The following is an 8,910-nucleotide window of genomic DNA, read 5'->3' on the forward strand; positions in this document are numbered from 1 at the left end:
GTGTTATTTTATAGAGAATCTCTATCCAAGAACGCATACTACAGTTACACAAGGGCTACAAGAGCAATCAAGGGAGCAAATCTGTCAGCTCCGGTCCCCTGATTGTTCTTGCAGTTTTACAGTTGTGAATAATAACCCTAATTTTCCCCCTATAGACTTTTTAATAGTGTTTGATCGCCCAAAAAATATGATGGGTAAGGAGGCCAAATTTATTACTTAAAGGGCAAAACATCAGTTTATTGAAAAGATTTGTGAATATTGTCATTCCCCTTGACTCGCAGAGCTGGTACACCTTAAATTGGGAACCTTGAGGAAAGCTTGGGTTTTTTCTAAGTAGTAGTTGTGGTGAGAGTACAACAGTTTCTTGATTTTTCTCTTCATGATATCAGTCTCATGATATATTTGTGATTGAGAAGGGATATCTTGCGAGTGCAGTAGTCTTTGTAGACCAAGGATATACAAGGGAGTTATTCCTCGTTACATTTCTCAATCAGAACAGATTTAAATCCCTAGTTGGGTAGCTTCACCCCAATATATATTTTAGTGATCACATTTAGTAGTTGCCACTCTGGCATTTTTTGCATAGAAAATGTGTGAAAGCCAATTGTAATTTTGGTGTCAGAATGTTGACATAGATAAGGGAGTGTTTAAAGAGAATTCAATAGATGTGCAAAAGTAATCATAATTAAAAGAAATGAATAAATCATACCACAAACAATTTGGTCAAGTGAACCTAAACTTGCTTACATCTTAGATTTGAAATCCTAGGTAGGTTGCACTATATGGGGCCAACTTCACCATGCAAGTTCATACCCAGAGCCACAGATCTTTAGGTTTTTAAAGTGATTGTATTTGACACATTTTCAGGCGTTTGTATTAACTACTACAAAATATAGCTTTGAGAAATTTGAGGATATCACATTGCGAATTTTGAAGAAATAAATCATCTGCCACTATACACCATGTTTATTTCCTTACATTTTAGGGGTGGTTCCAGAACATATCAGGTGTCAAGATCTGGCCAGTATTTCAGTGGCTATATCCGAGTAAGGGTGATGATGGTGGGGAGGGGCTCACCTCTGTGTAGTGGAAGAAAGTGCTCTTGCTTTATGGACAGTTTCAAAAGTGAACAAATACATGGATTGACCACTGGATTTCATCCAAACCAAGACCATATAAAGGCAATCTCACTCTGTGCTGTGGAGGGCCGTCTCTGTGTAAGATACGTTCCTAATGGAGAAAGCCCTTGGAAGAAAAGTGTTCTAGCACCATCAGGACTTTGAGGATAAAAGTTGTTGTCCGTCTGCAATGTACAAAGCCAGACTGGGCTTGGTCTTTGAAACCTGGAAGTAATGATGCCAGATAATTGGCTGACATTTTTGAAAAAAAATTAAATCCTGGAAAATGATATAGGCAGTAAAATATGGGGTCTAAATGAGCCATATATATTATTTTTTTTTTTTTTTTACTTAAATTTGAAAGTAAGTATTGGTGCAGTATATTGAATTGTAAACTTTAATGAGTGGTTATTTCTTCCACCAGATACAATTCACTTCCTGAGCAATCTGGCCCAGGGGCCTTTATTTTGGCAGAAATCTTGATTCCATTTGATACCTCATCTGAGGAAACTACAGCGTTTAGATATGAAAGATCATCTTCAGAAGGATGTGGTAGTTTCACTAAATTAATGAACACCTTTCCCAGATAAGCATCACATCACCCAATTTAGGGATTACTGTATTCTTCTTGTGGAAGTATCTGCCAAATCCTGGATAGGATGCGCTGTGGTATTAAAAAACATTGACAGGTGTGTCAGTGGCTTGCACCATTTGTCTTCAAACTTTAAAAATTCAGCACCCTTATGATTTTCTCATGTTGCATCACCCAAATATCATTGATCCAAACTTCTCTATCCTAAGAGGTTTATCTTAACATGATCATAGGCTTAACACGATCATGTGGAGCCAAGAGCCATAATCTGTATCTAAATATGAGAGGATCTGAATTGTGCTGCTCATTGATATCCCTAAGGTATTGTTGCAAAGCTTTGTCACGTATAAGGCAGCAAGGAAAGTGCCAGATAAAATCCCTAGAGGTAGATGTTCATGACTAAGTATAGGTACTGGTTAATGGTCCATTAGAATGAAAAGTGGCTTCATGGGGTCTCAAAAGCAGCATTTGGTTTGTGCAGTCTTACCTGGGCCATGCAGCCACTTTAGAAATGCTTCATGGCCAGTTCAATACATATCACAGACATTAGGCATTTTCATCTGCAGAGAGCGTTGGAAATGCTTTACCCATGAGGGGAGAGTGGTCATGCGAAATAGATGATGGATATTGCAGAATATGCAAGGATGACTCAAGAGAGAAAAAATTAAACTTAAAAAACCTTCACCACTGTCTTTGCAATAAACAGGTTACCCTTTGCATAGTACTCACAGGAAGCAGTTACATTTGGTTATCGCTGATTTCCCTGACTGTCTTCCTCTTTCCTGTTCTTGATCCAAAAAAAAAAATATGGACTATGTTGCCTTGCCTGGGACAGTTTAGAATTTTTTCACAGCCAGTTCAATGTAAGCTGCCTTCTCTATTCAAAGCAATGGAGTGTGAAATGCTCTCTCCATTGAACTGAGTGCGTGAAAATTCCTAGCAAAAGAAATTTTGATGAATGTTGTGGATGAGGTTTCGTTTTTTCTGTATAGAGTACAAACATTAAATTTTGGTGTGAACATTGTGCACCTTACCACCTGGGCATAGCTGCACTTGGGGGTGAAATTAAAATACAATTTTCTTTTGTATTAGGATGGTTTGGGGAAGGATTACAGGTAATATGTGGAGGAGTATCCAATCTATAAAGTGTGCATGGCATTGAACTTGTTTGTGGGATTGTATTATTCCAGGGCAGTTCCTTACAATTATTCAGGCCACTCTTCGGTTCTAGGGATTTGGGGCAGTTAATCTAGGACGATTCACAGGGTGCTTATACACCATCATTTCATGCCAATGCTCACTAAGTATAAATGTGCTTTCTTTGGGCAGCACGGTGGCTCAGGGGTTAGCACTCTCTGGCCTTTGCAGCGCTAGGTCCTAGGTTTGAATCCCAGCCAGGACATCTGCATGGAGTTTGCAGGTTCTCCCCGTGTCTCCGTGGGTTTCCTCTGGGTACTCCGGTTTCCTCCCACATCCCAAAAACATGCAATAGGATTAATTGGTTTCCCCCTAAATTGACCTTAGACTACATTAATGACATATCACTGTGGTAGGGACATTAGGTTGTCAGCTCCTTTGAGGGACAGTTAGTGACATGACTATGGACTTTGTACAGCGCTGCGTAATATGATGGTGCTATATAAATACTGTATAATAATAATAATCCTCCTGGTTCTATCATCTCCAGGGTAGCCTAAAAAAGAAACCAAAACATTTATCCCAAATTGAATATGTGATTTGTAGATGATGGTGGATTTGAGGGATTGTAGGGCAGAGGAAATTTTACTATTGGTATGATGGCACCTTGAGAAAGGTGTGTGTGTGTGTGTGTGTGTGTGTGTGTGTGTGTGTTTTTTTTTTTTTTTTTTTTTTTATAAACCTATGATTTAAGGAGTACATCTTAGTTAGGTCTTACAACACCCACTGATCTTCAGGATCCCTGGCTTTCAATAGGCATTTATAATAGTTGATACATAAGCCTGGAAATGTCCCAGATGCAGTTATGAGAAACTAATCTTGGGATATCATGTTGCAGATTTTAAAGAAATAAGTATAGAGCCAGTTTGTTTCATCACTTTTAATGGTGACACCAGAGAACAGATCAGGTGTCTATGAAGATATGGCCAGTGGTAATAGGGGACACCTCTGTCTAGTGTCTTCGTAATGGAATAAGGGGCTATGACTACACGGTTTTAGAAATAACAATCTGCCCACTGAATTTCAACTCGCCCATGACCAAATAAAGCCAATCCCACTCCATGCTGTCAGAGGCCTTTTTGGTGTCCAGAGATAATAAAGTGGACTCCACAAGGCTTTTGATACCAGAGTGTGTTCAAGTACAAAGTCCTGATGGCAGTAGGCAGAACAGAAACATCCATCATCTGGAAAGCCAGACTGTGCCAGGTCTATCAAACCTGGAAGTATTGATGTCAGATAAGCTAAGATCTTTGAAAAAAATGTAAAACCCCACTGAAGGGTAAGTATTTGTGGAGTTTATTGAATTGTAAACTTTAGTGAGTGGTTCAGTTATGTCTTCCACTACCAGGTACTTGTAGAATTCACTGCTTAAGACATCTGGCCCAGAAGCCTTGCATTGGCAGCATACTTGATTGTGTGTACCTCTTCTGGGGATATATCAGAATTTAGATATGATCATCATCTTTAATAATTTTTTATGAAGAAAGTTTTAATTCCTTGTTAATGATATAGGGCAGATCTGATATAAGATCTTGTGGTCTACCTGATCCTTGGGGTTTTTTTTTTTGTTTTTTGTTTTTTTGTACATTTATATTGAATATCTGCAATTTCTTTAGGTGACTAATGGTTTCCCCCTGACAAATCCTTGATGGGGATGTGCTGCGGTTTAGAAAAACTTTTAGCCAGGTGAGTACCTTGATTTGTTCGTTTGTTAGAAAAATTGGTGTCCTATATATGAGCAAATTAGTTCATGTTGGATCACCTAAAACAAGTGTTTTGCATGGATCCACAGGATAACACGGCAATTAGTGATAGTGGTGTGGGCAGGGGGAGTGTGGGGGACATGGCGAGGTGAGAGGTTTGTTTGCTTTGGGGGTTCACTTGAAACGGGAGGTGTGTGAACAGGTCTGGAAAGGTAGGTGTATTGATCTACAAAAAAAAAAAAATTAGCAGGGGGGGCACAGACTTTTAGACAGCCTGTTGAGGGCTTCAGAAATGGTGGATAAGAAAAGGCAGTGTCTTTTCTGCTACTGGTGGCTTTGTTGCAAAGATGGAGGGGGGGGGGATTTGTCATTCAGAAAATGAGCTCCTTTTTATTTCGCCATGTTCTGGCATTTTTTTGGGCTTTACGTATTGGGCAACTGGTTGGTCGAGCCAGGGATAGTAGTCAATCTTCAGAACTGCTGGCCGATCCTATTGTATGGCTAAGCGGCCTCTTGAAGAGGGTGGCGCCTTTATCACCATCGGCAGGCCAGGGAGGCTATACGAAGGAGAGGCCAGAATGCAGGGGGGGCTGAAAGATTAGATGGCACTGCAGCCATCGACCGGGCCCCCCTTGGAAGTCTTCAATCGCCGCCGGCTGTGCAGCAATAATTGCTCCATAAAATGCAGACATATCCCCCCACACTTTTGGGGCATCCCCTTGTCCTTCGGAGCAAAAATATGGTAGTTTTCTGACCATCTGACATAAACTGAATGGATTTTTTAGCTTAACCCTTGCACAAACTAATGTGTTTGTCTGTTCCCAATACAGTCTAATTAGGTGCTTATTTGTTAACCTACATTAATGGAACCATCTAATTTCCGTGTATGGTCTGTTAGAGCTGTAGAAATATCATTTTCTCCATTGTCACCTCCAACCAGGTCAAAAGAACAGATTCCACAGGGTGACCTTGAAGCCCAGGAGAAACTCAATCCCTTTCCTGATTACTTCAATCGGCTTAAACTTCAGAAAACCCCCAGACACATGATTCTAACTAGAACCCAGAACCAATGGCTTGGAAAATCTGATGGCTATAAGACTGTGGTACCAGACCCAGAACACCCAACTGCAGCATAATCTCAGACTTTCTATTTGCTACAGGTATGGAATTGTAATCCTTTAGTGGGTGTGTAAATTCCCCCCCCCCCCTCTTGTGCTTTAACAAAAGGTGTAGTTGTGCAGCATAGTCGTTAAACCATCTGGTAGTGCTACAAATGGTAGTCTGAGGAAGCAGATTTAGGTGATCATACAGTTCAAACCTAAACTCATGAATGGCAACCCTTTAAAATTCAAAGACTTCATAGAAGAAGGATACAAGCACAGACTAATATAATTTCTAGAAGCATTGTCTTTGCAATGGCTGGGTGGAAGTTAGAGGCCTGGCTTATTAAAAACGGTGCTTCTGTTTAAATGTTTCAGATGAAATTGTGATAACATGGCAATAATAAAGACAGGTTTTATATGAATAGGAAGCAGAAAATTGCTGTGTAGGTTCTGTTAGCTGCAAGACAGCTCTCAAGTTGAGGACATTTAGTGGCAGATATCTTTGCCCTGGGAGTAAGTATTTGAGCTGATTTTGGTATTCTCTTAGTAGTCGTAGTAAAGAATAGTTGAACTTATTTTACGTTGTCAACAATACAGATAACCATAACCAAAGTGAAAATATATTTTACACAATTCATATTTCTCCTATTCATATGTTTAATTCTCTTCTCCAGCTTGGAACCATTCAGCAAGTCCTTGCAACCCACTCAAATTTTGTGACGGTACCTGAAGATTTCCACCACTCCAGAGTCGGACAATCCTCAAAAAGATTTCATATGGGAGCTGATTGCAAAGATACTAAACATAAAATCAGTAACACTGGATGGGTGGACCCCACGGCACAGCTCCTACAAATTGAACATCGCCATTGCGTCTTTTCAACTTAAACACAGAGCAGATATCTATGCACAAATAAAGGTTGTCCAACGGACTGATATGTTCCACTACCTTTTTGACATGACAGAATATTGGATTTAATCTTTCTTTAAAAACTTGGCAATATCTTTATCAAACTATGGCCAGTTCAGTGAAATTGGTCAATAATATGTGTTTGTGAATAGGGTTTACCCCTTTGCATTTTTATTCTTACTTTCATGTGATTGGTTGTCCCAGCTGTCTTCTGTTCATGATAGCTGGCGTATAAAAATACTGTTCAGAAGTGGATTTGCTCTGTATTCAAAATACAATGTAAAGTGAACATTAGAGATATAGCTTGCTAGGATTACAATATGCCTTGTAATATTTATGATTGATCCTACATTTTGATTTCTGTTGCTGAGATTAACAGTTCTTCTAGGGTTATCTACTTGGCAAACATGAATTATGTACACAAGTATAGTGTAGATTTCTGAGGGTTTTTTCATCTAGAATGAGATGCTAAGGTGAAACATTGATGGTACCTAACCCAGCCAATCTTAGTAGGGAACAGTAAGCAGATTTCCAATCATGTAGCAAATTGGTATATGTAAACTGTTTAATAAAGATTCACCAAATGTTAAGACACTGCTGTGGTACAGACATACCTCGCACACAGTGGTCAATGACTTTTGTTTTCCTATTGTGGGAATTACACTGTATGGTTTGGACAATAAAGGAATGGCAACACAGTGTTAAATCAGTCCTTGTGCTTTGACCTCCTGTAACCTTGCTTATTGGCTGCCTGGAAGAGTACAGCTTTGCAAAATTACAGGGAACCAATATAAAATTTTTGCGGATGCCTCTTATGTTCCTATTTGAAATGTATTTTATTGGGTAAATGTTCTGTTTCCTATGTTGTTCTTTAGGCAGGTACAAATATTGCTGTTAATCAGGCTGCGGACAGGGAAGTGTGTTTTAGGAGCAGAAAGCAAATCATGGGTATTCACCCATGACCAGGCTAGACATGAGGCCACAAATTACCCCCCCCCCCCCAAAAAAAAAAAAAAAAATAAAAATAAACTTTACACGGCCCTACATAACTTGCAGAGACCAAATTTTGGAACAACCTGGCAAAATTGAAGCTGTTCATCCACATTTTTTTCCTTTTTTCATAACACATTCATTAATCACCCCCTTATCAGTGTTCCCAAGTGTGGCTCGAGGCAAAAAATGGTAACCCTGAGCCACACTCGGGGTAGCTAGAAACCAAAAAATTCACTTCTCTTGGTGACTGCATTGATGGTCTATGGCTGACGTCAGTGCATGCATCGGTTTGTGTGGGTTTCTCGGTGGGAAATTCAACTTTTATTGGATTTATTACAAAATTGCTGTATTGAGTCCAATACAAAGAAGTCTTTATATAATATATGCTACTGTACAGTTAATACAGTTTTTTGGTATTTTTATGCACTCCTATTTTAACAGATTTTGTATTTTTTATTTAAAGTTTATAATTTTATTTATTAATAGACATATTTGGGTGAGTTATGGCTATGGCTTATTATTGGCCTACAATGTAAAATATATTTCCATGCTAAACTAGGTACTGCTTTTTTTTTTTTTTTATTAAAATATGGACAGAATTAGACTGCCATGGGGGTTAATATACTCTATACCAATAACCCCAAATGCAAACCATATCAACTGCCATAATTTCCTGGCTGCATTTCTCAAGAAGGCTCTCATGCCCAAATACCAAAAACCTCAGGCCCATTGACTCTGCAATGGATGGATATTTAGGTGCCAATATCCATCATAAGGACCCTCATCCCCCCGGAAGTGTCTGTGGCTGTCCTGATCTGAAATGAATACAAAAAATATTTGAGGACAGGAGAACAAATTAAAAAAAAAACAATCAGTTACCCTAAACAACACCAAGCTCACCCTTTACTAGACAGACCTACCCCCCCCCCAAAATGACACATAAAGCAAACCATTGACTCCAAATGGTGCAATATGAGACCCACATCACTTCACTCACCGACCTCCAAATTAATCCAAAAATGACTCCAGTGGAGTCATCCATACCTGAGGGGGGCACAGGACCCTGTCAAGCTCTGCCCCCAATGCCAACCCAATGAAAATTGTCCCAACGGCATCGAGACAAACCATCAGCAATGGAATCATTCACAGCAGGATTTTGTTCTGACACAGGATAAATATTAAATTTCAGACAGAAACACCAAAAAGTACAATAACTGTAGCACTGCCTCTGAGAAAGCAGAAAATTTGTCAACCGCTTGAACCACCCCCATGTTATTGCAGTACATCTTACTTTC

General features: G+C 39.4%; 1 long non-coding RNA gene across 2 annotated transcripts in view; it reads left to right on the forward strand.

Annotated features, from left to right (window-relative positions):
* The window catches only part of LOC140342822 (uncharacterized), a 20,781-nt gene extending 13,460 nt beyond the window's left edge, over positions 1–7,321 (forward strand). For both annotated transcript variants that reach the window (XR_011923171.1, XR_011923186.1), the window contains exons 2-3: positions 5,551–5,770; positions 6,388–7,321. This is a non-coding gene — a long non-coding RNA (uncharacterized lncRNA). The remainder of the gene's footprint in view (positions 1–5,550; positions 5,771–6,387) is intronic.
* Positions 7,322–8,910: the final 1,589 nt, after the last annotated feature.

Source organism: Pyxicephalus adspersus, chromosome 1 (assembly GCF_032062135.1).
Source record: "Pyxicephalus adspersus chromosome 1, UCB_Pads_2.0, whole genome shotgun sequence".
Classification (NCBI taxonomy): domain Eukaryota; kingdom Metazoa; phylum Chordata; class Amphibia; order Anura; family Pyxicephalidae; genus Pyxicephalus; species Pyxicephalus adspersus.